Source organism: Chlorocebus sabaeus, chromosome X, assembly GCF_047675955.1.
Source record: "Chlorocebus sabaeus isolate Y175 chromosome X, mChlSab1.0.hap1, whole genome shotgun sequence".
NCBI lineage: Eukaryota > Metazoa > Chordata > Mammalia > Primates > Cercopithecidae > Chlorocebus > Chlorocebus sabaeus.
The window spans coordinates 93367701-93380350 of record NC_132933.1 but is presented as its reverse complement, the minus strand read 5'-3'; positions in this window follow the sequence as shown (position 1 = coordinate 93380350).

Sequence of the window (12650 nt, the reverse complement as noted above, 5' to 3'; positions counted from 1 at the left end):
GGCTTCCAAATATCCCTTTGCCAATTCCACAACAACAGCCTAAGCGAAGGGCTTCTTGAAGGGAACGATGTAACTCTGTCAGATGAATTAACAGAACACAGAGCAGTTTCTCAGAAAGCTTCTTTCCAGTTTTGAACGGAAGATACTTCCTTTTTCACCATAGCCCTCTATGGGCTTCCAAATATCCCTTTGCCAATTCCACAAGAACAGCCTTAGTGAAAGGCTTCTTGAAGGGAAAGATGTAACTCTGTGAGATGAATTAACAGAACACAGAGCAGTTTCTCAGAAAGCTTCTTTCCAGTTTTGAACGGAAGATATTTCCTTTTTCACCATGGCCCTCTATGGGCTTCCAAATATCACTTTGCCAATACCACAAGAACAACCTTAGCGAAAGGCTTCTTGAAGGGAAAGATGTAACTCTGTGAGATGAATTAACAGAACACAGAGCAGTTTCTCAGAAAGCTTCTTTCCAGTTTTGAACGGAAGATATTTCCTTTTTCACCATAGCCCTCTATGGGCTTCCAAATATCACTTTGCCAATTCCACAAGAACAGCCTTAGCGAAAGGCATCTTGAAGGGAAAGATGTAACTCTGTGAGATGAATTAACAGAACACAGAGCAGTTTCTCAGAAAGCTTCTTTCCAGTTTTGAACGGAAGATATTTCCTTTTTCACCATAGACCTCTAAGTGTTTCCAAATATTCCTTTGCCAATTCCAAAAGAACAGCCTTAGCGAAAGGCTTCTTGAAGGGAAGGATGTAACTCTGTGAGATGAATTAACAGAACACAGAGCAGTTTCTCAGAAAGCTTCCTTCCATTTTTGAACGCAAGATATTTCCTTTTTCACCATAGCCCTCCATGGACTTCCAAATATCACTTTCCCAATTCCACAAGAACAGCCTTAGCGAAAGGCTTCTTGAAGGGAAGGATGTAACTCTGTGAGATGAATTAACAGAACACAGAGCAGTTTCGCAGAAAGCTTCTTTCCAGTTTGGAACGGAAGATATTTCCTTTTACACCATAGCCTTCTATGGGCTTAAAATATCCCATTGCCAATTCCACAAAAACAGCCTTAGCGAAAGGCTTCTTGAAGGGAAAGATGTAACTCTGTGAGATGAATTAACAGAACACACAGCAGTTTCTCAGAAAGCTTCTTTCCAGTTTTAAACGGAAGATATTTCCTTTTTCACCATAGCCCTCAAGGGGCTTCCAAATATCACTTTGCCAATTCCACAAGAACAGCCTTAGCGAAAGGCTTCTTGAAGGGAAAGATGTAACTCTGTGACATGAATTCACAGAACACAGAGCAGTTTCTCAGAAAGCTTCTTTCCAGTTTTGAACGGAAGATATTTCCTTTTTCACCGGAGCCCTCTATGGGCTTCCAAATATCACTTTGCCAATTCCACAAGAACAGCCTTAGCGAAAGGCTTCTTGAAGGGAAAGATGTAACTCTGTGAGATGACTTAACAGAACACAGAGCAGTTTCTCAGAAAGCTTCTTTCCAGTTTTGAACGGAAGATATTTCCTTTTTCACCATAGCCCTCTAGGGGCTCCCAAATATCCCTTTGCCAATTCCACAAGAACAGACTTAGCGAAAGGCTTCTTGAAGGGAAAGATGTAACTCTGAGAGATGAATTAACAGAACACAGAGCTGTTTCTCAGAAAGCTTCTTTCCAGTTTTGAACGGAAGTTACTTCCTTTTTCACCATAGCCCTCCATGGACTTCCAAATATCCATTTGCCAGTTCCACAGGAACAGCCTTAGCGAAAGGCTTCTTGAAGGGAAAGATGTAACTCTTTGAGATGAAATCACAGAACACAGAGCAGTTTCTCAGAAAGCTTCTTTCCAGTTTTGAAAGGAAGATATTTCCTTTTTCACCATAGCCCTCTATGGGCTTCCAAATATCCCTTTGCCAATTCCACAAGAACAGCCTAAGCGAAGGGCTTCTTGAAGGGAAAGATGTAACTCTGTGAGATGAATTAACAGAACACAGAGCAGTTTCTCAGAAAGCTTCTTTCCAATATTGAACGCAAGATATTTCCTTTTTCACAGTAGCCCTCCATGGACTTCCAAATATCACTTTGCCAATTCCACAAGAACAGCCTTAGCGAAAGGCTTCTTGAAGGGAAAGATGTAACTCTGTGAGTTGAATTAACAGAACACAGAGCAGTTTCTCAGAAAGCTTTTTTCCAGTTTTGAACGGAAGATACTTCGTTTTTCACCATAGCCCTCTATGGGCTTCCAAATATCACTTTGCCATTTCCACAAGAACAGCCTTAGCGAAGGGCTTCTAGAAGGGAAAGATGTAACTCTGTGAGATGAATTAACAGAACACAGAGCAGTTTCTCAGAAAGCTTCTTTCCAGTTTTGAATGGAAGATATTTCCTTTTTCACCGTAGACCTCTATGGGCTTCCAAATATCACTTTGCCAATATCACAAGAACAACCTTAGCGAAAGGCTTCTTGAAGGGAAAGATGTAACTCTGTGAGATGAATTAACAGAACACAGAGCAGTTTCTCAGAAAGCTTCTTTCCAGTTTTGAACGGAAGATATTTCCTTTTTCACCATAGCCCTCTATGGGATTCCAAATATCCCTTTGCCAATTCCACAAGAACAGCCTTAGCGAAAGGCTTCTTGAAGGGAAAGATGTAACTCTGTGAGATGAATTAACAGAACACAGAGCAGTTTCTCAGAAAGCTTCTTTCCAGTTTTGAACGGAAGATATTTCCTTTTTCACCATAGACCTATAAGGGCCTCCAAATATCCCTTTGCCAATTCCACAAGAACAGCCTTAGCGAAAGGCTTCTTGAAGGGAAAGATGTAACTCTGTGTGATGAATTAACAGAACACAGAGCAGTTTCTCAGAAAGCTTCTTTCCAGTTTTGAACGGAAGATATTTCCTTTTTCACCATAGCCCTCTATGGGCTTCCAAATATCCCTTTGCCAATTCCACAAGAACAGCCTTAGCGAAAGGCTTCTTGAAGGGAAAGATGTAACTCTGTGAGATGAATTAACAGAACACAGAGCAGTTTCTCAGAAAGCTTCTTTCCAGTTTTGAACGGAAGATATTTCCTTTTTCACCATAGACCTATAAGGGCCTCCAAATATCCCTTTGCCAATTCCACAAGAACAGCCTTAGAGAAAGGCTTCTTGAAGGGAAAGATGTAACTCTGTGTGATGAATTAACAGAACACAGAGCAGTTTCTCAGAAAGCTTCTTTCCAGTTTTGAACGCAAGATATTTCCTTTTTCACCATAGCCATCTATGGGCTTCCAAATATCACTTTGCCAATTCCACAAGAACAACATTAGCGAAAGGATTCATGAAGGGAAAGATGTAACTCTGTGAGATGAATTAACAGAACGCAGAGCAGTTTCTCAGAAAGCTTCTTTCCAGTTTTGAACGGAAGATATTTCCTTTTTCACCATAGCCCTCTATGGGCTTCCAAATATCCCTTTGCCAATTCCACAAGAACAGCCTTAGCGAAAGGCTTCTTGAAGGGAAAGATGTAACTCTGTGAGATGAATTAACGGAACACAGAGCAGTTTCTCAGAAAGCTTCTTCCCAGTTTTGAACGGAAGATATTTCCTTTTTCACCATAGACCTCTATGGGCTTCCAAATATCACTTTGCCAACTCCACAAGAACAGCCTTAGCGAAAGGCTTCTTGAAGGGAAAGATGTAACTCTGTGAGATGAATTAACAGAACACAGAGCAGTTTCTCAGAAAGCTTCTTTCCAGTTTTGAACGGAAGATACTTCCTTTTTCACCATAGCCCTCTATGGGCTTCCAAATATCCCTTTGCCAATTGCACAAGAACAGCCTTAGCGAAAGGCTTCTTCAAGGGAAAGATGTAACTCTGTGAGATGAATTCACAGAACACAGAGCAGTTTCTCAGAAAGCTTCTTTCCAGTTTTGAACTTAAGATATTTCCTTTTTCACCGGAGCCCTCTATGGGCTTCCAAATATCACTTTGCCAATTCCACAAGAACAGCCTTAGCGAAAGGCTTCTTGAAGGAAAAGATGTAACTCTGTGAGTTGAATTAACAGAACACAGAGCAGTTTCACAGAAACCTTCTTTCCAGTTTTGAACGGAAGATATTTCCTTTTTCACCATAGCCCAATAAGGGCCTCCAAATATCCCTTTGCCAATTCCACAAGAACAGAATTAGCGAAAGGCTTCTTGAAGGGAAAGATGTAACTCTGTGAGATGAATTAACAGAACACACAGCAGTTTCTCAGAAAGCATCTTTCCAGTTTTGAACGGAAGATATTTCCTTTTTCACCATAGCCCTCTATGGGCTTCCAAATATCACTTTGCCAATACCACAAGAACAACCTTAGCGAAAGGCTTGTTGAAGGGAAAGATGTAACTCTGTGAGATGAATTAACAGAACACAGAGCAGTTTCTCAGAAAGCTTCTTTCCAGTTTTGAACGGAAGATATTTCCTTTTTCACCATAGCCCTCTATGGGCTTCCAAATATCACTTTTCCAATTACACAAGAACAGCCTTAGCGAAAGGCTTCTTGAAGGGAAAGATGTAACTGTGTGAGATGAATGAACAGAACACAGAGCAGTTTCTCAGAAAGCTGCTTTCCAGTTTTGAACGGAAGATATTTCCTTTTTCACCATAGACCTCTAAGTGTTTCCAAATATTCCTTTGCCAATTCCAAAAGAACAGCCTTAGCGAAAGGCTTCTTGAAGGGAAAGATGTAACTCTGTGGGATGAATTAACAGAACACAGAGCAGTTTCTCAGAAAGATTCTTTCCAGTTTTGAACGGAAGTTACTTCCTTTTTCACCATAGCCCTCTATGGGCTTCCAAATATCCCTTTGCCAATTCCACAAGAACAGCCTTAGCGAAAGGCTTCTTGAAGGGAAAGATGTAACTCTGTGAGATGAATTAACAGAACACAGAGCAGTTTCTCAGAAAGCTTCTTTCCAGTTTTGAACGGAAGATATTTCGTTTTTCACCGTAGCCCTCTATGGGCTTCCAAATATCACTTTGAGAATTCCACAAGAACAGCCTTAGCGAAAGGCTTCTTGAAGGGAAAGATGTAACTCTGTGAGATGAATTAACAGAACACAGAGCAGTTTCTCAGAAAGCTTCTTTCCAGTATTGAACGCAAGATATTTCCTTTTTCACCATACCCCTATAAGGGCCTCCAAATATCCCTTTGCCAATTCCACAAGAACAGCCTTAGCGAAAGGCTTCTTGAAGGGAAAGATGTAACTCTGTGAGACGAATTCAAGGAACACAGAGCAGTTTCTCAGAAAGCTTCTTTCCAGTTTGGAACGGAAGATATTTCCTTTTTCACCATAGCCCTCTATGGGCTTCCAAATATCACTTTGCCAATTCCACGAGAACAACATTAGCGAAAGGATTCATGAAGGGAAAGATGTAACACTGTGAGATGAATTAACAGAACGCAGAGCAGTTTCTCAGAAACATTCTTTCCAGTTTTGAACGGAAGATATTTCCTTTTTCACCATAGCCCTCTATGGGCTTCCAAATATCCCTTTGCCAATTCCACAAGAACAGCCTAAGCGAAGGGCTTCTTGAAGGGAAAGATGTAAGTCTCTGAGATGAATTAACAGAACACAGAGCAGTTTCTCAGAAAGCTTCTTTCCAGTTTTGAATGGAAGATAGTTCCTTTTTCACCATAGCCCTCTATGGGCTTCCAAATATCACTTTGCCAATTCCACAAGAACAGCCTTAGCGAAAGGCTTCTTGAAGGGAAAGATGTAACTCTGTGAGATAAATTAACAGAACAGGGAGAAGTTTCTCAGAAAGCTTCTTTCCATTTTTGAACGGAAGATATTTCCTTTTTCACCGTAGCCCTCTATGGGCTTCCAAATATCACTTTGCCAATTCCACAAGAACAGCCTTAGCGAAAGGATTCTTGAAGGGAAAGATGTAACTCTGTGAGATGAATTAACAGAACACAGAGCAGTTTCTCAGAAAGCTTCTTTCCAATATTGAACGCAAGATATTTCCTTTTTCACAGTAGCCCTCCATGGACTTCCAAATATCACTTTGCCAATTCCACAAGAACAGCCTTAGCGAAAGCCTTCTTGAATGGAAAGATGTAACTCTGTGAGTTGAATTAACAGAACACTGAACAGTTTCTCAGAAAGCTTCTTTCCAGTTTTGAACGGAAGATATTTCGTTTTTGACCATAGCTCTCTATGGGCTTCCAAATATCACTTTGCCAATTCCACAAGAACAGCCTTAGCGAAGGGCTTCTTGAAGGGAAAGATGTAACTCTGTGAGATGAATTAACAGAACACAGAGCAGTTTCTCAGAAAGCTGCTTTCCAGTTTTGAACGGAAGATATTTCCTTTTTCACCGTAGCCCTCTATGGGCTTCTAAATATCACTTTGCGAATTCCACAAGAACAGCCTTAGCGAAAGGCTTCTTGAAAGGAAAGAGGTAACTCTGTGAGATGAATTAACAGAACACAGAGCAGTTTCTCAGAAAGCTTCTTTCCAGTTTTGAACGGAAGATATTTCCTTTTTCACCATAGAACTATATGGGCCTCCAAATATCCCTTTGCCAATTCCACAAGAACAGCCTTAGCGAAACCCTTCTTGAAGGGAAAGATGTAACTCTTTGAGATGAATTAACAGAACACAGAGCAGTTTCTCAGAAAGCTTCTTTCCAGTTTTGAAAGGAAGATACTTCCTTTTTCACCATAGCCCTCTATGGGCTTCCAAATATCACTTTTCCAATTCCACAAGAACAGCCTTAGCGAAAGGCTTCTTGAAGGGAAAGATGTAACTCTGTGAGATGAATTAACAGAAGACACAGTAGTTTCTCAGAAAGCTTCTTTCCAGTTTTCGACGGAAGATATTTCCTTTTTCACCACAGCCCTATAAGGGCCTCCAAATATCCCTTTGCCAATTCCACAAGAACAGCCTTAGCGAAAGGCTTCTTGAAGGGAAAGATGTAACTCTGTGAGATGAATTAACAGAACACAGAGCAGTTTCTCATAAAGCTTCTTTCCAGTTTTGAACGGAAGATATTTCCTTTTTCACCATAGCCCTCTATGGGCTTCCAAATATCACTTTGCAAATACCACAAGAACAACCTTGGCGAAAGGCTTCTTGAAGGGAAAGATGTAACTCTGTGAGATGAATTAACAGAACACAGAGCAGTTTCTCAGAAAGCTTCTTTCCAGTTTTGAACGGAAGATATTTCCTTTTTCACCATAGCCCTCTATGGGCTTCCAAATATCACTTTGCCAATTACACAAGAACAGCCTTAGCGAAAGGCTTCTTGAAGGGAAAGATGTAACTCTGTGAGATGAATTAACAGAACACAGAGCAGTTTCTCAGAAAGCTTCTTTCCAGTTTTGAACGGAAGATATTTCCTTATTCACCACAGACCTCTAAATGTTTCCAAATAATCCCTTTGCCAATTCCACAAGAACAGCCTTAGCGAAAGGCTTCTTGAAGGGAAAGATGTAACTCTGTGAGATGAATTAACAGAACACAGAGCAGTTTCTCAGAAAGATTCTTTCCAGTTTTGAACGGAAGTTACTTCCTTTTTCACCATAGCCCTCTATGGGTTTCCAAATATCCCTTTGCCAATTCCACAAGAACAGCCTTAGCGAAAGGCTTCTTGAAGGGAAAGATGTAACTCTGTGAGATGAATTCACAGAACACAGAGCAGTTTCTCAGAAAGCTTCTTTCCAGTTTTGAACGGAAGATATTTCCTTTTTCACCGGAGCCCTCTATGGGCTTCCAAATATCCCTTTGCCAATTCCACAAGAACAGCCTTAGCGAAAGGCTTCTTGAAGGGAAAGATGTAACTCTGTGAGATGAATTAACAGAACACAGAGCAGTTTCTCAGAAAGCTTCTTTCCAGTTTTGAAAGGAAGATATTTCCTTTTTCACCATAGCCCTATATGGGCCTCCAAATATCCCTTTGCCAATTCCACAAGAACAGACTTAGCGAAAGGCTTCTTGAAGGGAAAGATGTAACTCTGTGAGATGAATTAACAGAACACAGAGCTGTTTCTCAGAAAGCTTCTTTCCAGTTTTGAACGGAAGTTACTTCCTTTTTCACCATAGCCCTCCATGGACTTCCAAATATCCATTTGCCAGTTCCACAGGAACAGCCTTAGCGAAAGGCTTCTTGAAGGGAAAGATGTAACTCTTTGAGATGAATTAACAGAACACAGAGCAGTTTCTCAGAAAGCTTCTTTCCAGTTTTGAACGGAAGATATTTCGTTTTTCAACATAGCCCTCTATGGGCTTCCAAATATCCCTTTGCCAATTCCACAACAACAGCCTAAGCGAAGGGCTTCTTGAAGGGAACGATGTAACTCTGTCAGATGAATTAACAGAACACAGAGCAGTTTCTCAGAAAGCTTCTTTCCAGTTTTGAACGGAAGATACTTCCTTTTTCACCATAGCCCTCTATGGGCTTCCAAATATCCCTTTGCCAATTCCACAAGAACAGCCTTAGTGAAAGGCTTCTTGAAGGGAAAGATGTAACTCTGTGAGATGAATTAACAGAACACAGAGCAGTTTCTCAGAAAGCTTCTTTCCAGTTTTGAACGGAAGATATTTCCTTTTTCACCATGGCCCTCTATGGGCTTCCAAATATCACTTTGCCAATACCACAAGAACAACCTTAGCGAAAGGCTTCTTGAAGGGAAAGATGTAACTCTGTGAGATGAATTAACAGAACACAGAGCAGTTTCTCAGAAAGCTTCTTTCCAGTTTTGAACGGAAGATATTTCCTTTTTCACCATAGCCCTCTATGGGCTTCCAAATATCACTTTGCCAATTCCACAAGAACAGCCTTAGCGAAAGGCATCTTGAAGGGAAAGATGTAACTCTGTGAGATGAATTAACAGAACACAGAGCAGTTTCTCAGAAAGCTTCTTTCCAGTTTTGAACGGAAGATATTTCCTTTTTCACCATAGACCTCTAAGTGTTTCCAAATATTCCTTTGCCAATTCCAAAAGAACAGCCTTAGCGAAAGGCTTCTTGAAGGGAAGGATGTAACTCTGTGAGATGAATTAACAGAACACAGAGCAGTTTCTCAGAAAGCTTCCTTCCATTTTTGAACGCAAGATATTTCCTTTTTCACCATAGCCCTCCATGGACTTCCAAATATCACTTTCCCAATTCCACAAGAACAGCCTTAGCGAAAGGCTTCTTGAAGGGAAGGATGTAACTCTGTGAGATGAATTAACAGAACACAGAGCAGTTTCGCAGAAAGCTTCTTTCCAGTTTGGAACGGAAGATATTTCCTTTTACACCATAGCCTTCTATGGGCTTAAAATATCCCATTGCCAATTCCACAAAAACAGCCTTAGCGAAAGGCTTCTTGAAGGGAAAGATGTAACTCTGTGAGATGAATTAACAGAACACACAGCAGTTTCTCAGAAAGCTTCTTTCCAGTTTTAAACGGAAGATATTTCCTTTTTCACCATAGCCCTCAAGGGGCTTCCAAATATCACTTTGCCAATTCCACAAGAACAGCCTTAGCGAAAGGCTTCTTGAAGGGAAAGATGTAACTCTGTGACATGAATTCACAGAACACAGAGCAGTTTCTCAGAAAGCTTCTTTCCAGTTTTGAACGGAAGATATTTCCTTTTTCACCGGAGCCCTCTATGGGCTTCCAAATATCACTTTGCCAATTCCACAAGAACAGCCTTAGCGAAAGGCTTCTTGAAGGGAAAGATGTAACTCTGTGAGATGACTTAACAGAACACAGAGCAGTTTCTCAGAAAGCTTCTTTCCAGTTTTGAACGGAAGATATTTCCTTTTTCACCATAGCCCTCTAGGGGCTCCCAAATATCCCTTTGCCAATTCCACAAGAACAGACTTAGCGAAAGGCTTCTTGAAGGGAAAGATGTAACTCTGAGAGATGAATTAACAGAACACAGAGCTGTTTCTCAGAAAGCTTCTTTCCAGTTTTGAACGGAAGTTACTTCCTTTTTCACCATAGCCCTCCATGGACTTCCAAATATCCATTTGCCAGTTCCACAGGAACAGCCTTAGCGAAAGGCTTCTTGAAGGGAAAGATGTAACTCTTTGAGATGAAATCACAGAACACAGAGCAGTTTCTCAGAAAGCTTCTTTCCAGTTTTGAAAGGAAGATATTTCCTTTTTCACCATAGCCCTCTATGGGCTTCCAAATATCCCTTTGCCAATTCCACAAGAACAGCCTAAGCGAAGGGCTTCTTGAAGGGAAAGATGTAACTCTGTGAGATGAATTAACAGAACACAGAGCAGTTTCTCAGAAAGCTTCTTTCCAATATTGAACGCAAGATATTTCCTTTTTCACAGTAGCCCTCCATGGACTTCCAAATATCACTTTGCCAATTCCACAAGAACAGCCTTAGCGAAAGGCTTCTTGAAGGGAAAGATGTAACTCTGTGAGTTGAATTAACAGAACACAGAGCAGTTTCTCAGAAAGCTTTTTTCCAGTTTTGAACGGAAGATACTTCGTTTTTCACCATAGCCCTCTATGGGCTTCCAAATATCACTTTGCCATTTCCACAAGAACAGCCTTAGCGAAGGGCTTCTAGAAGGGAAAGATGTAACTCTGTGAGATGAATTAACAGAACACAGAGCAGTTTCTCAGAAAGCTTCTTTCCAGTTTTGAATGGAAGATATTTCCTTTTTCACCGTAGACCTCTATGGGCTTCCAAATATCACTTTGCCAATATCACAAGAACAACCTTAGCGAAAGGCTTCTTGAAGGGAAAGATGTAACTCTGTGAGATGAATTAACAGAACACAGAGCAGTTTCTCAGAAAGCTTCTTTCCAGTTTTGAACGGAAGATATTTCCTTTTTCACCATAGCCCTCTATGGGATTCCAAATATCCCTTTGCCAATTCCACAAGAACAGCCTTAGCGAAAGGCTTCTTGAAGGGAAAGATGTAACTCTGTGAGATGAATTAACAGAACACAGAGCAGTTTCTCAGAAAGCTTCTTTCCAGTTTTGAACGGAAGATATTTCCTTTTTCACCATAGACCTATAAGGGCCTCCAAATATCCCTTTGCCAATTCCACAAGAACAGCCTTAGCGAAAGGCTTCTTGAAGGGAAAGATGTAACTCTGTGTGATGAATTAACAGAACACAGAGCAGTTTCTCAGAAAGCTTCTTTCCAGTTTTGAACGGAAGATATTTCCTTTTTCACCATAGCCCTCTATGGGCTTCCAAATATCCCTTTGCCAATTCCACAAGAACAGCCTTAGCGAAAGGCTTCTTGAAGGGAAAGATGTAACTCTGTGAGATGAATTAACAGAACACAGAGCAGTTTCTCAGAAAGCTTCTTTCCAGTTTTGAACGGAAGATATTTCCTTTTTCACCATAGACCTATAAGGGCCTCCAAATATCCCTTTGCCAATTCCACAAGAACAGCCTTAGAGAAAGGCTTCTTGAAGGGAAAGATGTAACTCTGTGTGATGAATTAACAGAACACAGAGCAGTTTCTCAGAAAGCTTCTTTCCAGTTTTGAACGCAAGATATTTCCTTTTTCACCATAGCCATCTATGGGCTTCCAAATATCACTTTGCCAATTCCACAAGAACAACATTAGCGAAAGGATTCATGAAGGGAAAGATGTAACTCTGTGAGATGAATTAACAGAACGCAGAGCAGTTTCTCAGAAAGCTTCTTTCCAGTTTTGAACGGAAGATATTTCCTTTTTCACCATAGCCCTCTATGGGCTTCCAAATATCCCTTTGCCAATTCCACAAGAACAGCCTTAGCGAAAGGCTTCTTGAAGGGAAAGATGTAACTCTGTGAGATGAATTAACGGAACACAGAGCAGTTTCTCAGAAAGCTTCTTCCCAGTTTTGAACGGAAGATATTTCCTTTTTCACCATAGACCTCTATGGGCTTCCAAATATCACTTTGCCAACTCCACAAGAACAGCCTTAGCGAAAGGCTTCTTGAAGGGAAAGATGTAACTCTGTGAGATGAATTAACAGAACACAGAGCAGTTTCTCAGAAAGCTTCTTTCCAGTTTTGAACGGAAGATACTTCCTTTTTCACCATAGCCCTCTATGGGCTTCCAAATATCCCTTTGCCAATTGCACAAGAACAGCCTTAGCGAAAGGCTTCTTCAAGGGAAAGATGTAACTCTGTGAGATGAATTCACAGAACACAGAGCAGTTTCTCAGAAAGCTTCTTTCCAGTTTTGAACTTAAGATATTTCCTTTTTCACCGGAGCCCTCTATGGGCTTCCAAATATCACTTTGCCAATTCCACAAGAACAGCCTTAGCGAAAGGCTTCTTGAAGGAAAAGATGTAACTCTGTGAGTTGAATTAACAGAACACAGAGCAGTTTCACAGAAACCTTCTTTCCAGTTTTGAACGGAAGATATTTCCTTTTTCACCATAGCCCAATAAGGGCCTCCAAATATCCCTTTGCCAATTCCACAAGAACAGAATTAGCGAAAGGCTTCTTGAAGGGAAAGATGTAACTCTGTGAGATGAATTAACAGAACACACAGCAGTTTCTCAGAAAGCATCTTTCCAGTTTTGAACGGAAGATATTTCCTTTTTCACCATAGCCCTCTATGGGCTTCCAAATATCACTTTGCCAATACCACAAGAACAACCTTAGCGAAAGGCTTGTTGAAGGGAAAGATGTAACTCTGTGAGATGAATTAACAGA